Raw genomic sequence first — 25,383 nt, 5'->3', positions numbered from 1 at the left:
GTCTATTCCGACATGATCGAGAACCAACAGATGATTAGCCGTGCTGTGACAGAGCATTTGGACCATTTTCACTGAGAGGATGGGATGTAGCCATTGACAACGGTGATGCCCTACATACAGCTTGCCATGGAAAGGAGTAAGAAGGATTGAAGGAAGGCAGTAGGAAAGCAGAGATTCAACAGGGACAAAGCATCTTCATATACTTACCTGAAATTCTCACCAATGATTTACATAAGTATTTCTATCTTTATTTTCTATTTATTTATTATTATTATTCGAAAACTCCATAACCATTTATTATCCACCTAACTGAGATTTACAAGATGACCGTAGCTTGCTTCATACCAACAATCTCCGTGGGATCGACCCTTACTCACGTAAGGTTTATTACTTAGATGACCCAGTGCACTTGCTGGTTAGTTGTGCAAAGTTGTGAAGAAAGTGCTGAGTTAGTAGATTCACATACCAAGTTGAATGCCATTATTAGAGATCACAATTTCGTGCATCAATGGTCAAGATAGGAGCTGAATGAGTCTCCAAATACTAAAAAGTTATCCATGAAGACTTCCATAAAATTTTCTACCATATCAGAGAAAATAGAGAGCATGCACCTTTGAAAGGTTGCAGGTGCATTGCACAGACCAAATGGCATCCTTCTGTATGCAAATACTCCGGATGGACATGTGAATGCTGTTTTCTCTTGATCTTGGGGATCTACTGCAATTTGATTATAACCTTAATGTCCATCCAGGAAGCAGTAGTATTCATGACCTGCTAGTCTTTCTAGCATCTGGTCTATGAATGGTAAAGGAAAATGATCCTTTCTGGTAGCTGTATTGAGCCTTTTGTAATCAATACACATACGCCACCCTGTAACTATTCTTATAGGAACCAGTTCATTTTTTTCATTATGAACCACTATTATGTCACCTTTCTTAGGGACGACTTGGATAGGGCTCACCCAGGGGCTATCAGAAATAGGATAAATAATCCCAGCCTCTAGTAATTTAGTGACCTCCTTCTGCACCACCTCCTTCATGGCTGGATTCAGCCGCCTCTGTGGTTGAAACACTAGCTTAGCGTCATCCTCCAATAGGATCTAGTGCATGCATCAGGCTGGGCTAATGCCCTTAAGATCACTGATGGACCACCCAAGAACTGTCTTGTGTGTCCTTAGCACTTGAATCAATGCTTTCTCTTCCTGTGGCTCTAAGGTAGAGCTTATGATTACAGGAAAAGTGTCACCTTCTCCCAGAAATGCATATTTCAAGGATGGTGGTAATGGTTTGAGCTCGGGTTTACAATCCCAGACGTATAATACACTAGTAAAAAGTTCTATTTATACTAAATTAGCTACTAGGCTCTACAGAAGTAAGTAATTGATGCATAAATCCACTTCCGGGGCCTACTTGGTGTATGTCTGGGATGAGCTTAATCTTTACACGAGCTGAGGCATATCCTGGAGTTAAACGCCAAGTTGTAACGTGTTTTTGGCGTTCAACTCTGGTTCGTGACGTGTTTCTGGCGTTTGACTCCAGAATGCAGCATAGAGCTGGCGTTGAGCGCCAGTTTACGTCATCAAATCTCGAATAAAGTATGAACTATTATATATTTCTAGAAAGCTCTAGATGTCTACTTTTCAACGCCGTTGAGAGCGCGTCATTTGGAGTTCGGTAGCTCCAGAAAATCCATTTCGAGTACAGGGAGGTCAGAATCCAACAGCATCAGCAGTCCTTTGTCAGCCTTTTATCAGAGTTTTGCTCAGGTCCCTCAATTTCAGCCAGAAATTACCTGAAATCACAAAAAAACACACAAACTCGTAGTAAAGTCCAGAAATGTGAATTTAGCATAAAATCCAATGAAAACATCCCTAAAAGTAACTAGATCATACTAAAACTACCTAAAAACAATGCCAAAAAGCGTATAAATTATCCGCTCATCACCAGTTTGCAAAGGCGAAAGATAGTGCTGGGATAACGCAACTTTCCTCCAGAATCGCTCTTCTCAGCAAGCTTCCGAATGCCTTGGGCTATGAGTTTACCTCTGAGTTATTTCCAGCTGAGAGGATGGATCTCCTTACAATTTCGATCCAACCTTTAGCCTCAGGGAGGAGATCTCCTCTTTTTATAAATTTGGGCTGCCTCTTGGGGCCTCTTTCCCAATCTGCTCCTTGCACACATATATCCTGTATAATCTGGTCATAATTGGGGTTTTTGTCCATTCTCGAGTGATAGCTCTCCTCTTCAAAGGGTATGCTTCTCAATTTCAACATTCTCATGATAGTCATGGGACTAAAATCCACCATGACTCCTCTCACAAAACTTGTGTATGAGTCATCCGCCTTGTCTTGTCTAACTGCATTTGCATAGAACTCTCTTACGAGAGTTGCATTCACCGTTGTAATCAGATTGGTGAGGAGCTCCCATCGACGTTGTTCCATATTCCTTGTGATTTCTGGACACTCGGCTTTTGTGACTTGAAAGCCTAATTCATAAATGATTTCTTTCTCAGTCATCCACCCATACTGGAGTGCATGATGAAAGGTTCTAAATCGCTCTTCATCAAAAGGAGGATGCTCTATGGGTTCCTTCCTCTTTTGTCTCTTGGAGCTTGATGATGTCATGCAAGATTGTTGATGTGTTGGCTATTCTCAAGATGGCTAGGAAGGTGTATGTGAAACCTTTGGTGTAGGCTGATGTGTGTATGACCAAAGGAAGTAAGTGGTAAAGGGTTTATATAGAAAGATGGAAATTGATTGAAGGGTGTGGATTGATAGTGTTGTTTGATAGTGGATGGTTGGGGTTTTAGGATTGAATGAGCACAAGGATCACCTCCTTTATGGGGGTCTTGGTTCGGCCCTCAAGATTGTCCACTCCCAATGTTGCATGGCAACACTTCCAAGGACATTCCCCATGAGGACAAGTGTGAAATTCCCTTGGTGTAGTGGCTGAATCTCCCTTCCTCAATTGTCCTATCAAGTACCATCAATGTCCTTTTTGATTCCCTATATACGAAGAAAAAGTGTAATTGATTATTTGAAATTTTTGGTGGGAAACCTTAAAGTGTGAACTAAATTTTTTTTTCATGACTAAATGCTTTCCATGACTGCAAATCAATCAACCATTAAGCTTTCCATGCATGCACGTTGGTACACCAAACTTGTTTGTGATCACATGGTGCAACAAGTTTGGGGAATAAATCTTCCTCATAAGGTGTGTTCAAACCTCACTTGGTGTGCTTTGAACACCAAACTTATCATGTACTATACGTTGCATGTAGATGAGCTTTATATTAGTTGTCAAAAATTGATTTGAAATTCCATGGAATTTGCCTTATTATTATTATTAGAGATTTAAGAGAGGGAGTATAGAACATGGGTTGGCTCCCATGAAGTGCTTCTTTAGCGTCATTAACTTGACGTTTGGTCCTTGTCAAGGTGGCTGATAGTGCTTGAAGTCTTCTCCTCTTGCAGTGAACCTATGTCCATTGGCTTTGTTGATAAGCTCCATATGCTCTAAGGACAAGATTTTGTTGATAGTGTATACAGGAGGCAGCTGAGATGGAATAGTGGAGAGGTGAGGTGGTATAGATGGAAAGTATGTAGAGATCACTTCATCACTTGGCGAGAAATTTTTTGTAGGAATTTTCTTATTTCTCCATCCCCTTGGAACTTTCTTCTTTGTATCTCTTGATACTCTCTTGTTTTCTATAGATTCTTTCTCTAAGGACTCTTTGTTGCTAGCTTTGCATGACTCTGGTTTGCTCAGCTTCCCTTGAGTTACCTTTGAATGAGGTTCCTCCTAAATACATGGCTTGCCAACCAATGGGATTTCTAGTTGTGTTGTTTGTGCTTCATTGCTTGTTTCTTGCATCAGTGCTTCATTCTGCTCTTCTCTTGATTCTTTATTTTCTTGACTTGATTCTTGTGGGAGGTTGAAAACATTGAAAGTGAGCTGCTCATTATGTATTCTCAGTACTAGCTCTCCTCACTCTACATCTATGAGTGCTCTGGCTGTGGCTAGGAATGGTCTTCCCAGAATGATGGGGTAAATAGGATTCTCATCCATTTCCAGAACAACAAAATCTGTGGGAAGATAGTAGCTCATAACCTTCACCAGCACATTTTCAACCACTCCTATTGCTTGTTTTTGAGTTTTGTCAGCCAATCTGATAATTACATCAGTAGGAGTTAGTTCATTAATTTGGAGCCTCTTTATGAGGGAGAGAGGCATTAAGTTGATGCTTGCTCCCAAATCACAAAGCCCTTTGTCAATCATTGTTTCTCCTATGGCACAAGGAATGTGGAAACTCCCTGGATCCTCCTTCTTTGTGGGTGGCCCTGGTTGAATGAGAGCACTGCAATCCCTGTTCATCTTTATTGTTTGTCCACCCTTCAATGGACTTTTTCTAGCTAGTAGCTCCTTTATGTACTTGATGTAGAAAGGCATTTGCTGGAGGGCTTTAATGAATGGTATATTTACATCAAGAGATGCAAACATATCAAGGAACCTTGAATACATTCTCCCTGCTACACCACCTTTAAGCCTGTAGGGAAAAGGTGCATATGGGTTCAATACCTCCTTCTTCTTCAGCTCTTCCTTGGATGTGGGTTGGGGTGTATAGCTTTTTTCCTCCTGGCTTTTCTTTTGATTATTTTGGAGGTGTTCTACTCCATTCATACCCCCTCATCACTTGTGGTTATCATTTTTCATTCTTCCCATCTCACTTTCTTTGTTTCTCCTCTTGGATTCTTCTCCGTATCACTAGGGAATCCATTAGTGGGTTTAGAATTTGTTGAGATAGATACCCTACTTGGGACTCCAATCTCTTGATGTTTTCTCCTTGGTTCTTGATATTGGCTCACACTTCTTCCTTAAACACTTTGTTGTCTTGGACTTCTCTGCAAAGTTTTCAAGTAGAGCCTCAATCTTTGAGAGCCTATCTTCTGTTAATGATGGTGGGTTGAGATTAGGTAGTTGAGAAGGTTGGTTAGATGGATGTTGGTAGTATCTCTGTGAGGTGTTTTGATGAGTTGCATTGTTGTTGGAGTTGAGGTTGTGGCGTCTCTGATCTTGCCTTGGTTTTGTTGGTTTTCCCATCCAAAGTTGGGGTGATTTCTCCATCCAGAGTTATAAGTTTTGGAGTATGGATCATGGACTTGTCTAGGTGAGTTTCCAACATAGTTGGCTTGCTCTCAATCACCTTCTTCTCCTATATTTACTCCTTCTTGAGCTGATGATGAGGTGATGGCAGCTGCAACTTGGTTCTCCTCCACCTTCTTGGTAAGATCTGCTAGTTGCTTGGTGATCATCTTGTTTTGAGCTAACAATGCATCCATGTGGTTCAGCTCCATTACTCCTCTGGTGTTACTTCTTTTGGAGGCATAGAAGTAGTCATTTTCAGCAACTGTTTCAATGACATCTATGGCTTCTTCAATGGTTTTCTTCTTGTTTAGAGAGCCTCCTGATGAATGATCCACAACCTTCTTTGACTCATATGAAAGACCTTCATAGAAGATGTGAAGTTGAACCCACTCATTAAACATCTCTGGTGGGCATCTTCTTGTTAGGTCTTTGAATCTCTCCCATGCTTCATAAAGTGTCTCACCATCTTATTGTCTAAAAGTTTGCACCTCAGCTCTCAGCCTATTGATCCTTTGAAGAGGGTAAAATCTTGCCAAAAACTTGTTCACCACTTCTTCCCAATTAGTTAAGCTATCCTTTAGGAAGGATTCAAGCCATTTGGATGCCTTGTCCCTGAGTGAAAAAGGGAACAAGAGCAACCTATAGACAGCTGGATAGACTCCATTGGACTTCACAGTGTCACAAATCCTCAGGAAGGTGGTTAAATGTTGATTGGGATCTTCTTGAGCACCTTCTCCAAATGAGCAATTATTCTGAACAAGAGTGATGAGCTGGGGTTTTAGTTCGAAATTATTGGCATGTATGGTGGGCTTCTGAATGCTGCTTCCACAGTGGATTAGGATTGATATAGGATCCTAAAACTCTCCTTTCTTGCCCAACACAGTTTGCATGGCCTTCTCTGGCATGATTATGAGCTTCTTCTTCATGATAGTTCTCTAAATTTTCTTCCATGTTGGGTTCAAAGTACTCTTCCTCTTCTTCTTCAGCACCAATAATCCTTTTTCCTCTTGCTTCTCTTCTTAGTCTCCAAAGGGTTCTTTCAGGTTCTGAATCAAAGGATGTTAAAACTCCTTCTCTTCTCCCTGTCATACAACAGCCAGATTGCACAACAGGAGATAAAATGAAGAAACTATTCTTGTTAGAGTAATTGTTAATGTGAGTGATGTAAATTATCAAACAGTTAGTGGGTTAGTGAGCAGAATTGTAATCAAAGAAAGAAATAACGAAAACAATAAAGAGGATGAAGGGGCTGAGGAAGAAATTAAAACAAACTAAAAGAAAATTGACTGAATCAAATAAATAAAAAGAAAAATGCTCAATCTAGTGATCTTCAAACTTAATCATTGTTGATTCAAAATCAATCCCCGGCAACGGTGCCATAAACTTGATACATGAAAACTTGTCTCTCAATAAATTTTCCTTCGGCAAGTATACCGAATTGTCGTCAAGTAAAACTCACAATAGAGTGAGGTCGAATCCCCAAGGATTGATTGGTCAAGCAACTATAGTTAGAAGAATATGCTAGTTGAGCTAAGCAGAATTTAGATTGAGATGTAGAAATTTAAATGATTGGAAAGTAAATAACAAAAATTAAAGTGGAGAATATTAAATGGGGATTTGGGGTAATGAGCATGAAATTAAATGGCAGAAAGTAAAGAGAATGGGTAAGATCAGAAATGGGGAAATCATTGGGTTCAGGAGATGTTGCATTCTCCGGATCAAGTTCATTCTCATCTCTTCCTCAATCAATGCATTCATTGATCTCCTTGGCAATCTTAAGTGATTAGATCCCAATTCTTTGGCAATCCAATCTCTCTAAGCTTGAACAATTGCCCAATTCCTTGATTTAATTGCTCATGGGAAGAGATGAAATGTGGTCACTGATTATACCACAATGTATTTCCAAATCAAAGTGTTGGGAGGATTACATGTCACTATATCCACCTAGACCCCAATTTGGTCCAACATGAGAAAGTATTTCTAGCATGATCTCCTCATCCCTTTTCCAAGGCTCAAAGGAGATCTAATTATAGAGAGTTTCTTTTCCAAGACAACTAACCAATTGAATTAAGATCGAAAGCTTTCTAGTAAGATCAAGAGAAAAGAAAGAAGAAGAAGAATGAAAACTATAATTGATCTATCAAATTACAACAGAGATCCCTAACCCAATCAAAGGGGTTTAGTTATTCATAGCTCTAGAAATGAAAAATGGCAGAGAAGAAGAATCCATGCTAAAAGTGCAGAAAAGTAAATCTATAGAGAGTAGTTCCCAAAAGTGCCAATCTTCTCTATAGTTCAAAACTACTCCTGTATATACTACTCCTCTTGATCTTCTAGTGAGTTCCTCAAGTCTTGGATGTGGGCTCTGGATCTTGAGTTGAAGTAGTTCTCATCTTTAGTGGGCCCAACTTGCAGAGAAAAATGAATTAGGCTTTGGGTATTTAGTAAGATTTAATGTTGAGTGCCATTGTGGGTTCGAGAATGTTAGTGGCATTCACTTTTTCCACTAACGTTCCACCCTCATATATCCATGTTAAATCCAATGTTAGTACTCTTAACGTGACCACTAACATTGCCTTTTCAATTTTTGGCCAACGTTATTGAGACTCACTTTTCCCAATAACGTTGGCTTGTACCCCTTCGCGAACGTTAATAGGAATCACTTTTCCCATTAACGTTGCTTAGTGCCCCTTTGTTCCTACGTTAGAGTCCACGTTAGTATAGCTAACATGACTCTTAACGTAGGTGTGATTCACCTTCGAGAGCGTTAGTGACACTCACCTTTGTCACTAACGCTCCAAATGCCAAATTCTCTACGTTGGAACTCACGTTAACTAAGTTAACATGGCTCTTAACGTAGTAGTGATGCCATCTTCCAACGTTAGTGACAAAAGTGAGTGTCACTAACGTTGGCTCTTTGATCTCAACTCCACGTTAACTTTTACGTTAATGGTCTTAACGTGAAAGTTAACGTAAGCAATGCTAGTTGGTCCAACGTTAGTGACAAAAGTGAGTGTTACTAATGTTGGCTTTTGTTTTCCTCTTCCACATTAGAGTTCACGTTAACTAAGTTAACGTGACTCTTAACGTGGATCATTGCCAAGTTCTCCAACGTTAGTGGTGTTCACTTTTACCACTAACGTTGGAGGAAAACGTTATTGGTGTTCACGTTTTCTCTTAACGTTGGAGTTCCTTTTTCTTCTACGTTAACTACCACGTTAACTTGGTTAACGTGGCAAGTAACGTGAGCTTTGGATGGCTTCGTAGGCGTTATTGGTGATCACTTTTCTCATTAACGTTGCAAGCTTTTCACCATTCCACGTTAGTGTTCACGTTAACTAGGTTAACGTGAATACTAACGTGGTTCTTCCTTTCTTTCTTTGCCCTGAAATCAAGCAATTAAAGTGCATCAAAGCTCTAGCCAAAGTCATGAGATTATGCATCATCGATTTATCATGTAATTCTAGCAAAATGCTCATAAAATCATGTAAAGTTCACAATAGTTGCTTAAATCAAGGTGTGAGTGTATTTTCATCCAAAACTTGCCTTATTCACTAAGAAAATGCATGAAACTACCCTAAAACAGTAAAGAAAAGGTCAGTGAAACTGGCCTAGATGCCCTGGCATCAAAATACATGACATTTTCCTTCTTGTAAAAAAAACTCATAAAGACTTCAAACAGGAATTAAAACTAAGCATAAAACATAAACTATCCTAGCATGATTATTCAAGAAGTAAATAAAGCAAAAGCTTAAATAGAATTCAGAAATTGGAAAGTGTCAACCATGGGACTCAACAACCTTGAGCAGCTTCATCCTTAGTTCATTGGCTCATTCCCTTTGTCATTCTTCTTGGGAGGGAATGAGCCACCTTCATCTGGCTTGGAGGAACCTTCTTGAGCCTTGGTGTCCTTGGGCTTCCAAAATCCTAGCCTCCTCATGTAATTTCTCTCATCTTCTTTATGTTTGGCTAGGATTTCCTCTTGTCTTGCACTTAGCTCTTCCATCCCTTGCATGAAGGTTTGGTATTTTGGGTTTAGAGCGGCAACAACGTTACACAAGTGATTTAGCTTTGCTTGTGTGTTGATGGCATACTGCCTCCTGGATATGGTCCTAGCATCATAGAGATGTCTGAATTTAGCCAAGTTCCTCTGTTGCTACTTGCCTTGCTCTGTTATTTTTTCCAGTGCGCTTCACACCTCTCCCCAGTCAAATTGTTCTTGCTGCTCCTTCCTCATATGCTCCCAATTCTCTAGAAGTTGTTGAATGTTTTGGTTGACTTGGCTCCATTATTGTTGCTGAGTCTCCTTGAATTGATTGACATATTCCCTCAAGTGGTGTAGGTCTCCCTTCATTCGGTGTACATCTCCTTGCAATTCTCCCAGTTGAATCCATTTGGAAATTATTGATATTGGTAGTGTGGTGGTAGTTGAAGTGCTAGAAAGTGAGGTTGCTCTTCTGCCTTTCCCTCTTCTTATTGTTGTTGTGGTTTATGAGCATGAGCTCTTCGTTCTCTAGCCCTGTTGAGTGGGTGGACAGCCACTACTTTGGCCATCTTTTTGGAAGTTATGGACTTGTCTTGCTTTACAAGCACTTCATCAATGATCTTTTCAACTCCAACCTCATCACATAGCCTGTGTATAATGCTAGGGAATGCCAACCTTGTGTTGTCACTCGTGCTTTCAGCACTTTGTTGATGTTGTTGGTGATCATCTCTCCCACGTTGATGTTTTCTCCTCTCATGATGCTATAAATGAGCACAACACTCTCCTTGGTCACCTCAGAAGTGTTGGATGTGGGGATTGAGGACCTCCTTACAAATTCTAGCCACCCTCTATCTTGGGGGATCAAATATCTTCTCCTCAATTGGTTGCGTATCCCATCCTTGTTATTTATCCAACGCATATTCATCACACAAATTTCGCTCAGAATCTCCTCAAACCCAGGGTTTTGCTGCTTCATTCTCTTTTCATAGCTCCGAGTGGAGCTTGTCCTCTTCATCATTAGCATTCTTTCTATGCTAAAGGGGCTGTAGTCAATGGACTTCCCCCTTTCATAGCTAATGTAGCCATATTATTGCCCTGGTTGAGGCACTGCGTTGGCATAGAATTCCCTCACCAAGCTCTCTACCACTTTCTTTGGTGGGTTGCATAGAAGTGACCAACCCCTCTATTCGATCTCAATGTTGATTTCAATGTGCTCATTCCTGCCTAGTTGAAACCCAACTTCTTGAATGATTTCCCTCTCACTCACCCAAGCATAAAATTGATTTTGGTTGAATGTAGAGAGGAACTTGTAGTCATTAAAAGAGCTTGAGGATCCAGAGGTTGGTTCCTTGGTTTTTCTTTTCTTTGAGGCTGAGCTTTTTGGTGGTGCCACTAGGTTGGGACAGTGTAAAAAAATGGGGGTTGAAGGAAAGAGAAGGCAAAACAAGGTTTTGCTCCAACACCAAGCTTAGGACTTGATTGTCCCAATCAAGAAAAAGAAGAAGAAAGTAGGGGATGAGAAATAGTAGAAGATGAAAAGAGAAGCGAAGGTGAGGGGTGTGGGGGTTGTTGAAGCTTTTATAATGGGTGAATAGTGTGGTTCGAAGGGTGGGAAATAAAATGATTAAATATTGTCCCACTTTGGGAAGTGGCGCCTAGCGTGGGAAGTGGCGCCAACTCTTTTCTCAGAGTGTCCTTTGCATGTGTCATGTTCCAAAGTGCAAGTACACTTTGACTTCCTTGTTTTGTGAGTTGTTTATCATGTGGGCCCCATCTTCTCTCCTGAAATTGAAACTGAACCCATTAGTAATGACAAAAGCACCCATTCACATTCCTTCTCATCAAGAATGAATTGGATTGCAACTGATGGGTGTCCCTTGGGACACCAAACTTAATTCTTTTGCATCTTAATAAATTGGTTTCATCATTGTGTATTTAATGTGTTCATAGGAATGGAATAACATCAATCTTTTCATTTTCTTTTGATTCCAATTCCTCCGAACTCATTAAACCACATTCATGTTCTTACCCAAAGCATTAAGTGTTTTTAAATTGGGTGACTTGGGGCTGCTATGTGATCATTGGTGGTGGCCATACCAAACTTAATCTCTAGGCTTACTCTTCAAAATCAAACTATTAATTGTTTGTAAGCCTAGATTAAGTGGGTGAGAGGCCACACCAAATTTAGCACTTTAGCTAGTTCTCAGCCCATTCACTCATCATTAGTTATGCACTCATCAAGTTGCAATTCCTAAGTAGAAAGAAATAAGAGAGTGTAAAGAAAATCTAGCTATCAAAGCTAATATCAAACTCTCTAATCTACAATTGTAAACTAATCCTAATTACTGAAATTTAAACTATCTAATGTAACAGAATTTAAACTACTTCTAAGAAAAGTAATTAAACAAAAAAGGATAAAGTGTTGGGGTGCCTCCCAACTACCGCTTCTTTATTCTCATTTGCTTGACATTCCTTCATCTTTAGCTAAGCTTGTAGCTCACTATTTGCTCCTCCAAGGAGCCTCCCAAGTAGTGTTTGAGTCTATGGCTATTGACAGAAAAAGTTCTCTGAGTCTTGTCCTCCATGAGCTCCACATGACCATAGGGAAACACTTTGAGTATGGTGAAAGGTCCTGACCATCGAGACTTAAGTTTTCTAGGGAAGAACTTGAGTCTTGAGTTGTAGAGTAACACCTTCTGTCCTTCAGTGAACTCCCTTCTTGCTATCTTTTGGTCATGCCACCTTTTTGTGTTCTCTTTGTAGATTTTTGCATTCTCATATGCTTGATTTCTAAACTCTTCCAGTTCATTGAGTTGCATTAATCTCTTTTCTCCAACAGCTTGCTCATCAAAATTCAGTAGTTTTAGAGCCCAGAAGGTTCTATACTCCAGTTCAATTGGCAAGTGACAAACCTTGCCAAATACTAATTGGTATGGTGACATTCCAATGGGGGTCTTGAAGGCTGTCCTGTAGGCCCATAGAGCATCGTCTAGCTTCTTAGACCAGTCCTTTACTGAGCTTCTAACAGTTTTTTCGAGAATCCTTTTTAGCTCTCTGTTGGAGATCTCAGCTTGCTCGTTGGTCTGTGGGTGGTATAGAGTTGCCACTTTGTGCTTTACTCCATATCTGAGAAGGAGTGCTTCCTGTTGTTTGTTGCAGAAATGTGATCCTCCATCACTAATGAGAGCTCTGGGAACTCCAAATCTGCTGAAGATATTCCTTCTCAAGAAGCTTATCATAATATTGTTATCATTTATTGCAGTAGCTATGGCCTCTACCCACCTTAAGACATAATCAACAACCACTAATATGTAGCTATTTGAGTAGGAGGTTGGGAAGGGTCCCATAAAATCAATCCTCCATACGTCAAATAGTTCTAGCTCTAGTATGTATTGCTGTGGTATCTCATTCCTCTTTGTTAGATTACCAGCTCTTTGACATTCATCACACCTTGACACCATTTCCTTGGCATCCTTAAACACTGTTGGCCATTAAAATTTGGATTGGAGCACTTTTGCTGATGTCCTTTCTCCACTGAAGTGACCTCTATATGCTGACCCATGACACTGCCATAACACTTCCTGCCCTTCTTCATGGGATATACACCTTCTTAGGACACCATCAGTACACTTTTTGAACAAATAGGGGTCATCCCAGATGTAGTGTTTGGCATCCTTGATTAGCTTCCTTCTCATGTGCTTATTGATGTTAGTTGATAGCTCCCCAATAGCCTTGAATTTAGCTATGTCTGCAAACCAAGGGGCTAATCGAATCATCATCAATTGTTCATTAGGAAAGCTTTCATTTACTGCTACTTGCTGCATTTCTTCTTCTTGTGGGATCCTTGAGAGGTGGTCAGCTACCTTGTTCTCTGCTCCACTCCTATCTTTAATCTCAATATCAAATTCTTGGAGCAGCAGGATCCACCTTATTAGTCTGGGCTAAGATTCTTGTTTGGTAAGCAAGTATTTGAGTGCTGCATGATCAGTGAACACAATTACTTTTGAGCCAATGAGATATGATCTAAACTTATCAAAAGCAAAAACTATGGCTAAAAGTTCTTTCTCCGTGGTGGTATAGTTGACGAACAAATTTCCTATCGGTAAAGAAATATAAAAATATGACTGCGTTGTAAGTATAGCTTCTAAACCAACAAAAAATCCTTTCGTACAAACGTTTGGTTGTCCCAAGTAACAAAACCCAATAAATTTATAAACCGAAGTATTTAAACCTTAGGTCGTCTTCTCAAGGAATTGCAGGGAAGTATTATTTATTATTGGTTATGAAAAATAGTGTTTTGGGTTTTGAAAAGGTTTTTAAAAAAGAAATGGTTTGCAGAAGTTAATAAATCAATAACTAATAAAACTCTTGGCAAGGTATGAAAACTGGAAGTCCTATCCTAGTTATCCTTATCAATGGTGATGAGAATTATATTTCTGCTACCACTAAGTCAACCTCTAACTATGAAGGTCAGTTAAGTGGACAAATTAATTTAACACCTAAAGTCCTAGTCAACTCCTCAAGAAAAGACTAGAGTTATAGGAATCTAAATGAATCAGCAAAGATATTAATTATCAATCATGATGAGTTTGACAACTCAAGAGTTACCAATTAATCAACCAAAGCCAATAGTAAATAATCTAAATTATAAATAAGGAAAAGCAATCATGAGTCTGAAATACCTCAAATTATATTATTTAAGAGAATCCTAACATGAAAAGTTCATAAACAAATAAAAGAAAAAATAACAAAAAAGAACATTGAACCTGGGATGAAGAAGAAATATTCCTAATCTAAATAGAAATTATAATCCTAAATCCTAAGAGAGAGGAGAGAGCCTCTCTCTCTAAAAACTACATCTTAATTATAAAAAGTGTATTATGATCTCCTCCTTTGAGTCTCTGCATGTTCCCTGACTTTAATCTACATTCCTGGGCCGAAATCTGGGTCAAAACGCGGCCCAAAATCATCTTCAGCGTATTCTGTAATTTCTGCAGATCGCGCATGTCACGCGTACGCATCAGTGAAGTTAGGATTTTTGCTAGTAAAGAATTTTATAAAGTCCCGTTGTAAGTATAGATTCTGAACCAACAGAAATCCCTTCGTACAAACGTTTTGGTTGTCACAAGTAACAAACCCTTTTTAAAATTGATAACCGAGTATTCAAACCGCGGGTCGTCTTCTCAAGGAATTACAGGGAGATATGTTCTTATTATTTGTTATGGTTTTTGTAAATTGGGGTTTTGAAAGTGAGGAACAAGTAAATTAAATGACAAATAAAATAAAATAATTAACTATAAAATAAACTCTTGGCAAGATATGAAAATTCGGAAGTCCTATCCTAATTACTCCTATGAGAATGGAAGTTAATCCCACTTAGTTAACCTTTGCGTAAGCAAGGGAAAGTCAAGTGAACCAATTCGTTAGATTTCCCAAGTCCTAGCCAACTCCTAAGGAAAGACTAGAGTTAGTGGAATTTCAGTTAATTAGCCGACATAACAATCAATCATGAATAGTTGATAACTCAAGAGCTTCCAATTAATCAATTAAAGCCAAAAGGGAATAAAATCTACTTGAATGAAAATAATTTGGATAAAACCCAAGCGTCAATAACATGAATTAGAGAAAATAATCATAAGTCTGAAATACTTCAAATTATATTAATTAAGAAAATCCCAACATGAATGGCTCATAAGTCAAATAGGCAACATATGTAATACAAGCATTAAATTGTCTAAGAGTAAAAGAGAAAATAAATAAAAACAGGAACATTGAACCTGATATGAAGATGAAATAATCTTGAGGTGAAAAGAAATCCTAATCCTAAAATAAATTCTAATCCTAATCCTAATCCTAAGAGAGAGGAGAGAACCTCTTTCTCTAAAAACTACATCTAAACTATAAAAAGTGAATTATGAATGAATGATTTGATTCTGCTCCACTCTTAGCCTCTAATCTGTGTTTTCTGGGCCGAGAACTTGGTCAAAAATAGCCCAGAAGTCACTCCCAGCGCTTTCTGGTCCGTACAGGTCGCGACCAAGTGACGCGGAGGCGTCATCCACGCGTTTGCGTGGAATGAGATTCGCAGATGCGACGTGTCCGCGTGGAGCGCGCGTTCGCATCGCCTATCTGTATGGCCACTATAGCGAGTTATATATCAAATCGAAGCCCCAGACGTTAGCTTTTCAATGCAAGTGGAACCACATCATTTGGACCTTTGTAGCTCAAGTTATGACCGTTTGAGTGCAAAGAGGTCAGGCTGGACAGCTTAGCAATTTTTTCAACTTCTTGTATTCCTTCCACTTTTGCATGCTTCCTTTCCATCCTCTGAGCCATTCTTGCCTTGTAATCCCTGAAATTACTTAACACACATATCAAGGCATCAAATGATAATAAGAGATTATTTAAATAAAAGAAAATAAAAGGCAAAGAAGCATGTTTTCAATCATAGCACAGAATCAGGAAGGAAAATATAAAACATGCAAATCATATGAATAAGTGCATGAAAGATTGATAAAATTCACTCAATTAAGCACAAGATAAACCATAAAATAGTGGTTTATCAACCTCCCTACACTTAAACATTAGCATGTCCTCATGCTAAGCTCAAGAGAAGCTATAAAGGAGTGAAGACAGAATGGTAGGATGTATGAAATGCAACCTATCTATATGAATGCAACACAATGCAAAATGTTTCTACCTACTTGGTTAAAAGTAAATAAGTTCTTCAAGATAAATATGAACCAAATTCCACTAATTCAAATTATACCATAAAAAGTAAGTAAACTTGTAAGAAGATAGCTGATGAAAGCAGGGAACATAGAATCAAGCATTGAACCCTCACTGGTAATGTATATCACTCTAGTCTCTCTAGTGTATAGGGTAATCACTCTATTCTTCTCTAATCATGCTTTCTAAACTTTGTTCTTCATCAAACCAATCAACAAATATTTAATGTATACATACAAACATCATGAGGTCTTTTTCAAAGTTGTAATGGGACTAAGGTAAGGGTAAGGGTATATATATAAGGCTAAGTGAGCTAATAATTGAACCCTTGATTAGTCTAAGATGTCACCTAACATATACATACTCTATATAATCTAGAAATCTTGCCTAGCTGCCCAATTTTCCACTTTTGTATTACATGCTCATGTATCAAACTTATTTTTGAATTTTGTCCCATGTGTATTGATTCTTTTTATTTTGCATTTTTGGTAATAATTTTTTTTGTATCCCCTTATTTAATTACTTAATTTTTTTTCTATTATTTATTTTTATGTTTTTTTATTATTTTTTTTATCAATGCACATGGTAATTTAATTATTTTGATTTCACATGAGCATGCTTCCCAAATTTTCAAATAACTTATTCAATTTAATTTCCTACTTTTTCTATCATCACATGTTCCCATAAAATTTCCCACACTTAAATTATACACAATATCTATCTTAAGCTAACCAAGGATTCAACTTGGGATTTTTTAATTTGTTTTTCTACTTAAGGCTAGTAATGTGGTTATAAAACAAAAGGGGATTAAAAAGCTCAAGGTGGCTAACAAGGGTGACATAAAAGGGTGGGCTTTATTTGGGATAAGTAAGTTAATAATCAAATATGGCCTCAATCATATGCAAGCATGTAAATACACTAAATAATGGACATATAGAATGGAACAAAGCAAAGATTGCAGTTATAGAGAAGAAAACACACAAGAATAAAATATTTATGGTTAAATAATGTAACCATGTAAGTAAGCTCAAATCTCACAGGTTGTGTGTTCTTTAGCTCAAAAACCATGTTCCAAATACAACTTTCAAATAAGTTTAACACAAATTTTTCAATTTAAATTAGTGAAATACTATAAAAATTTCTTGAAAAAGAAACTATTACTTCAACCAAGTAGTAACTAAATGCAAACAATCAACTACATATGCAATCTACTATGCAACGCAACAATGAACAAACAAAGAGAATAGAATATTGGTGTTGAGAAGATAATAACTAACACGTGGAGATCGGTATCGACCTCCCCACACTTGAAGATTGCACCGTCCTCGGTGCATGCTGAGATGTGCAGGTAGATGGGGGTTGTGGTTCCTCAGCTGGTGCTCTTTTTGTTCCTTGTCTTGCCGGTGGGTTGGGAGTAGCTTTCTTTCTACCCTTCTTGGTGGCCATCCTGAAAAAAGGGAGAAAGGAAAGGGACATGTAATTTAAATAGCTAGAACCGGGAGGAGGAAGATTTAAGTGATAATCAATGCCAAGGTAAGGGATAATGTCTTAAATACATGGTCGCGACTACATGCAATTAGGACATCAATGGAAATATAGCAAGGCATATTAAATCAATTAGATGCAAGATGTGTAAAAGCATGCAGGAAAAGGCATGAGAAGCATAGGTCAAGCATCAATTGTTAAAATAAGCTGGATTAAAGAGCACTTGTATGATGACAATTGTGAATGATAATCTCAAATACAGGTGGATTACAAGTATTGTGAGTTAAAAGAGGAATGAAAGTAATAAATCCAAATATATATGAGAGCCAAATTTAAAATATCAATTGTCAAACCAATCCTTATAATATCCACAAGCTCAGTTATAATAAAGTAAAATCCAAATAAGGCTCCAACACCAACATAAAAATGCATGAAAATAATAAAAAAAAGAAAGAAAGAAGAAAGAAGAAAAAGGGAAGAAGGAGGAAGGGGAAGAAAAAGATAAGATATTTTGGCAGATTAAGATAAGTTGTGCGCCGCTTGTGACGCGGACTCGTGAGTGACGCATTAACGCAGGTAGCACATAAGTGAGGTGACGCGGGAGCGTCGGTCACACGGACGCGTGACATGGTTTGTGCTAGTGGCGCGAGGGCAGCCTCGCGCTCGCACAACACTCTATTCGAAAATCATGTTGCCACTTTTGAGGGTGACGCGGTCGCGTGGTTGACGCGATCGCGTGGATGGCTAAATTATGAAAACGGCACGGACGCGTGAGGCACGCGTTCGTACGGCAGGGCTTGTATGGCTAGCACAGCTTCAGCCCAGCTCCAGCGTAACTTTCGGCCATACACCCTTTTGACGTCGATTTACAAGGCCACGCGGTCGCGTAGGTGACGCGGACGCGTGGGGAGGCTATTTCATTAATGACGCGATCGCGTCATCCACGCGGTCGCATGGATTAATTTGTGCCAAAGGCACGCCTCCAGCCATGCTCTCGCGTGACTCTCTGTAAAGTCTCTTTTCTTTTAAGGCATAGGGGACGCGGACGCGTCGGTGACGCTGCGCATCGCGTGCCCTTTCTTTTTTTTTTATAATGCAGTGTGCAGAATGCAATGCTTAATATGAATGCTATGCATGATTCCAGGTTCAATCAAAACTCAAAAACATACTAAAATTAAAACTGAAAGAAGGAACGATCATACCATGGTGGGTTGTCTCCCACCTAGCACTTTTAGTTAAAGTCCTTAAGTTGGACATTCTGGTGAGCTTCTTGTTATGTCAGCTTGTGCTTGTATTCATCTAAGAATCTCCACCAGTGTTTGGAATTCCAATGGCCTCTGGGATCCCAAACTAGGCGCAGAAAGCCTTCAAGCAAGCTAAAGCAAGTGACAAGGCCCCAAGAGTATTGATTTCTAGATTGAATTCCGGGGTCCCAAACCTTGCTTTTGCACCCATCTTCTTGTTGATCATTAGTGTCCCAACCGGGTGGTAGGCAATCTGTATTCTCACTAAAGCGGCCAAACAACTTCCTAGACCCATTCAGTTGCGCTGTACACTATCCTTTGCGTTTAAACTTAAAGCTTTCAACCATAATGAACCTTGCATGGCAATTCTTACCACTAACCATCTTCCTCTTACTCTTAATGCCACAAAGAGCTCTAAGTTGACCATCCGTCTCCAGTAGCCCATATTGAAGTGGAATTAGAAAGCTAAGGGATATGAATTTTACCCACTTGAATGTTGTGAAGGATGACGGCAACTTAGGGGGAGGTGTTTCTAATAAACGTGCAAGCTCCACTCCCTTGTGTCTTCTTTGACATCTTCCACCTCTTTGCAAGCTTCTTCAATTTCAACCTCCTCCTCTTGGTAGCTTTCTTCTGATTCAATTTCTTCTTTATTGTTCACCAAGGGCATGGGATGTTGTGCTTCTTCTTCTTTAATCTCCATGTCAAGTCCAATTGGGGAGGATTCAAATGTAGATAAGAATTAATTAATGATTGAATCCATCTTTTGATCATCCCCTTCAAAGTCTTCAACCATGAGATGCCTTGGAGGTTGTACACCCTCCTCAACATCAGTTTCAAATGTCTTTGAAGGAGGCTCTATAACTTGACATTCCCATGGAGGTTCAGTATTTCCTAAGTCTTCAGTCACTGCCTCCTCTTTTTCTTCAATAATTCTGGCTTCCTCCACTTGTTCCAATACCAAATTGTGCTGCTCACTATCCACCGGAGTGCCTAACTTCTCCTTCCTGCTACGTTCTTCAGTAGATTCTCCACATGAAGCCATGGGGGTTCCTTGAATGTCCGAACATTGGAAAGGAAATCGATTTATTGCTTGATCCAGGTGTTTAAGTATGAAATCGTATTCATCCTTGATGATTTCCTATTCAACTATTTCTTCACCTTTAAGTACAAAATCCTCCTTGTTGTCTTCTTTCAATAGTTCTTCAATCGCGCTGTCAACATCAAGGGTCTCTACTATCTTCACCTTTAGTGCCTCCTCTAGCTCCTTATGAAGTATGGATTCGCGAAGATGATCCTTTCTCTCTTGTTCCATGTCAATAGTATCAGTGGGATCATGTTGCTCTTGGATTGATGGATGTTGGTGCTCTTCCATGGATGGTGGTGATGGGATGGATGAATCATTATGTGGTTGAGCTGGAAGTGCATTGGAGCTCGAGGGTTGAATATTGGGGGTATTTGGTGGTCTGATTTGGGCGGCGAGAGCTTGTATAGCAGAGTTTAGATCGGCAAATACTTTCTCCATGGAGGTTTGGGGTGGATAGGAGGGTTCATTTGTTGGGAGAAAAGGTTCATAACACGGAGGTGGTTCCTCTTGATAAGGATATGGAGATGGTGTATATTGAGGTGGTGGTTTTGGGTATGGTTCATATGGTGGTTGGTGTGGTGGACAAGGGTTGGGGTCATATGGAGGTGAATGGTGGAAAGGGGCTTGTGAGTGTGGTGGTTCAAAGTTATGTTGTAAGGATGGTCTCTGAGCATACGGTGGGGCTTGTTGGTAGCTACTAGGTGGTCCACCATATCTATTAGCTTGGTATGCATTGTAGAATGGTCTTTGTCTGTGATATCTAGGAGGGTGTTGTTGCCTAAAGGGTTGATCAGATCCTCTGGGCTCCGTCCATCTTTGATTGCTTTGACCTTGATGCATATTCCTGTTATAGCTTCCTCTTCCTGCAACATAGTTGTAACCAGACTCATAGCCAAAGGGGTGAGAGTTCATAGTAGTGAGAGAAGATAAAAACAAAAACTAATAAAAAGAAAATATTTTGAAAAAGATTTGATAATTTTTTTTTGAAAAATATTTACAATAACCAATAATAAGGCACACGTTTGCAATTCCCCGGCAACGGCGCCATTTTGACGTTAAGATTTTTGCTAGTAAAGAATTTTATAAAGTCGCGTTGTAAGTCTAGATTCTGAACCAACAGAAATCCCTTCGTACAAACGTTTTGGTTGTCACAAGTAACAAACCCTTTTTAAAATTGATAACCGAGTATTCAAACCTCGGGTCGTCTTCTCAAGGAATTACAGGGAGATATGTTCTTATTATTGGTTATGGTTTTTGTAAATTGGGGTTTTGAAAGTGAGGAACAAGTAAATTAAATGACAAATAAAATAAAATAATTAACTATAAAATAAACTCTTGGCAAGATATGAAAATTCGGAAGTCCTATCCTAATTACTCCTATGAGAATAGAAGTTAATCCCACTTAGTTAACCTTTGCGTAAGCAAGGGAAAGTCAAGTGAACCAATTCGTTAGATTTCCCAAGTCCTAGCCAACTCCTAAGGAAAGACTAGAGTTAGTGGAATTCCAGTTAATTAGCTGACATAACAATCAATCATGAATAGTTGTTAACTCAAGAGCTTCCAGTTAATCAATTAAAGCCAAAAGGGAATAAAATCTAATTGAATGAAAATAACTTGGATAAAGCCCAAGCGTCAATAACATGAATTAGAGAAAATAATCATAAGTCTGAAATACTTCAAATTATATTAATTAAGAAAATCCCAACATGAATGGCTCATAAGTCAAATAGGCAACATATGTAATACAAGCATTAAATTGTCTGAGAGTAAAAGAGAAAATAAATAAAAATAGGAACATTGAACCTGATATAAAGATGAAATAATCTTGAGGTGAAAAGAAATTCTAATCCTAAAATAAATTCTAATCCTAATCCTAATCCTAAGAGAGAGGAGAGAACCTCTCTCTCTAAAAACTACATCTAAACTATGAAAAGTGAATTATGAATGAATGATTTGATTCTGCTCCACTCTCAGCCTCTAATCTGTATTTTCTGGGCCAAGAACTGGGTCAAAAATAGTCCAGAAGTCACTCCCAGTGCTTTCTGGTCCGTACAGGTCGCGACCAAGTGACGCGGAGGCGTCATCCACGCGTTTGCGTGGAATGAGATTCGTAGATGCGACGCGTCCGCGTAGAGCGCGCGTTCGTGTCGCCTATCTGTACGGCCACTATGGCGAATTATATATCAAATCGAAGCCCCGGACATTAGCTTTTCAATGCAAGTGGAACCGCATCATTTGGACCTTTGTAGCTCAAGTTATGATCGTTTGAGTGCAAAGAGGTCAGGCTAGACAGCTTTGCAGTTTCTTCAACTTCTTGTATTCCTTCCACTTTTGCATGCTTCCTTTCCATCCTCTGAGCCATTCTTGCCCTGTAATCCCTGAAATTACTTAACACACATATCAAGGCAACAAATGATAACAAGAGAAGATTTAAATAAAAGAAAATAAAAGGCAAAGAAGTATTTTTTCAATCATAGCACAGAATCAGGAAAGAAAATATAAAACATGCAAATCATATGAATAAGTATATTAAAGATTGATAAAATCCACTCAATTAAGCACAAGATAAACCATAAAATAGTGGTTTATCAGTCAGTCACGCATTCGCGTCACTCAGCATTTTTCGTGCCATGCGTGCGCGTCGTTCACGCATTCGCGTCACTCGTGCAGCTTCCAATCCATGTGGTCGCGTCAGGTACGCGAGCACATCACTGCGTTTTCCTCCATTTCGCACGGTCGCGTGAGCCATGCGCCCGCGTCGCTTCTCGCTGGACATCTTCTCAATTTCCTGTGTTCCTTCTATTTTTGCAAACTTCCTCTCCATTCTCTCAGCCATTTCTGCCCTATGAGGCCTGAAACAGTTAACACACATATCACGGCATCGAATGATATAAAGGAGAATAAAAATATACAATTAAAATATCTTTAGGAAGCAAGTTTTCAATCATAGAACAATTTGGGAAGGAATTGTAAATACATGCTAATCATATGAATAAGTGGGTGAAAAGCTTGATAAAATCACTCAATCAAACATAATATAAACCATAAATAATGGTTTATCAACCTCCCCACACTTAAACATTAGCATGTCCTCATGCTAAGCTCAAGGAGATAAAATAAATGAGTAGGGAAAAGCAAGACTCGTGCAATGCAACCTATGAATGTGAATGCAACTATATGCTAAAATGATTTTATCTACTTGGTTTAAAATAAATAAGTTCTCCAAGACAAACATAAACCAAATTCCACTAATTAAATCATACAATAAAAAGCAAGTAAACTTGTAAGAAGATAGCTCATGAAAGCAGGAAACATAGAATCAAGCACTGAACCCTTACTGGTAGTGTATATCACTCTAGTCTCTCTAGTGTATAGGGTAATCACTCTATTCTTCTTTAATCATGCTTTCTAAACTTTGTTCTTCATCTAACTAATCAACAAATATTTAATGTATACATACAAACATCATGAGGTCTTTTTCAGGGTTGTAATGGGGCTAAGGTAAGGGTATATATATATATATATATATATATATATATATATATATATATATATATATATATATATATATATATATATATATATATATAAGGCTAAGTGAGCGAATAATTGAACCCTTGATTAGTCTAAGACGTCACCTAACATATACATACTCTATATAATCTAGAAATCTTGTCTAGCTGCCCAATTTTCCCACTTGTGTGTTACATACTCATGCACCAATTTTATTTTTGATTTTATCCCATGTGCATTGATTCTTTAATTTTTGCGTTGGGGTAATTTCTGTCCCCTTATTTAATTACTTAAAATTATTATTATTATTATTATTATTATTATTATTATTATTATTATTATTATTATTATTATTATTATTATTATTATTATTATTATTATTATTGAAATATAAGAATAATATATTAATGAAGATGGTGTTTTAATTATTTTGATTTCACATAAGCATGCTCCCAAATTTCAAATAATTTATTCACTTTAATACATTTTTCCTATCATCCCATGTTTCCATAAATTTCCCCACACTTAGTTGATACACAATTTCTATCTTAAGCTAACCAAGGATTTAACTTGGAATTTTTATTTTGTTTTCTTGCTTAAGGCTAGTAATGTTGTTATAAAATAGAAGGGGATTAAAAGGCTCAAGGAGGCTAACAAGGGTGATGTAAAAGGTAGGCTTATTTGGGATAAGTGAGAAAAAACAAGTAATGGCCTCAATCATATGAAGCATGTAAATATACTAAACAATAGACATATAGACTAGAACAAAATCTAGATTGCAGTTATAGAGAAGAAAACACACAACAATAAAATTTTATGGTTAAATAATGTAACCATGTAAATAAACTCAAAATCTCACAGGTTGTGTGTTCTAGCTTTTAACTATGTTCCAAATACAACTTCAAACAAATTTAACACAAAAAATTTTGATTTTAATTAGTGAAAATTTTCAAAAATAGGGTCTTTAGAAGAAACTTATTATTTTTCAATCAAGTAGTATTTAAATGCAAAAAATCAACTACACATGCAATCTATTATGCAAAACAAAGAAAATAGAATATTGGTGTTGAGAAGAGAATAACTAACCCGTGGAGATTGGTATCGACCTCCCCACACTTAAAGATTGCACCGTCCTCAGTGCACGCTAAGATGTACAAGTGGACGGGCTGCTCCAACTGATGTCTTTCTCTATAGATTGTGCAGATTGACTTGCCTGTCTCCCTATTAAGAAGCTTTTTCTCTCTCTTCGTGGTGGCCATCCTGAAAGAAGAGAAAAAGGAAGGAAAGTAACCCAAAAATAAAGATAAGAACATAAATAAAATATGGGTGTTAATGCCAAATAATAAAGGTCTCAATTACATGGTAGCTACAACATGCAAGTAAGAAAATAGTGGAAACAAATGGCATATCGATAGTGCAAAAGTTGCAACAATGGGGAAGAGAGTGTGGGTAATGCAAGAAAGTGTAAGTGCATATCAATTCAAAAGGAATATCAGTATTATAAAAATTAGCATTGACTTATGAATAATAATACCCAATTAGAATAAAACAAGTCATGAAGCACTAGAATAATTCAAGAAAAGACGCAATAGTTGAAGAAGAGAATTTTAACACCAATGGAAAAGAAAAAGAAAGTAAGAAAGGAGGAAGAAAGAAATAAGAGGGAAAGAAAAGATTTAGATATGGGGAAGAAAAAGATAAGATATTTGGCTGATTTGGATAAGCTGTGCGCCGCTTGTGACGCGGACGCGTGAGTGACACATTCACGTGGATAGCGCTTATATGAAATGACGCAGACGCGTCATCTATGCGGTCGCGTGGATCGATTTGTGCCATTAGCGAGAGGGCGGCCTCGCAGTCGCGTAACTCTCTGTTTGAAATTCATATTGCCAAATCTTTGGGTGATGCGATCGCGTGGTTGACGCAATCGCATGGATGGCCTAAATTTGAAAATGGCGCGGACGCGTGGGGCATGCGTACGCGTGGCAGGGCTTGTGCTTCTAGCACGAGTCCAGCCCAATTCTAGCTCAACTTTCGGCCACACACCCTTTTTACGTCAATTTTGAGGCACGCGTTCGCGTGGGTGACGCGGACGCGTGGGAGGCGTTTTTCCCACATGAAGCGGACGCGTCATCGACGCGGTCACGTGGACTAATTTGTGCCAAAGGAACGCCTCTAGTCGCACTTTCTCGTGAC

This window comes from Arachis hypogaea, chromosome 4 (genome assembly GCF_003086295.3).
Source record: "Arachis hypogaea cultivar Tifrunner chromosome 4, arahy.Tifrunner.gnm2.J5K5, whole genome shotgun sequence".
Classification (NCBI taxonomy): domain Eukaryota; kingdom Viridiplantae; phylum Streptophyta; class Magnoliopsida; order Fabales; family Fabaceae; genus Arachis; species Arachis hypogaea.
This window is presented reverse-complemented; position numbering follows the sequence as displayed.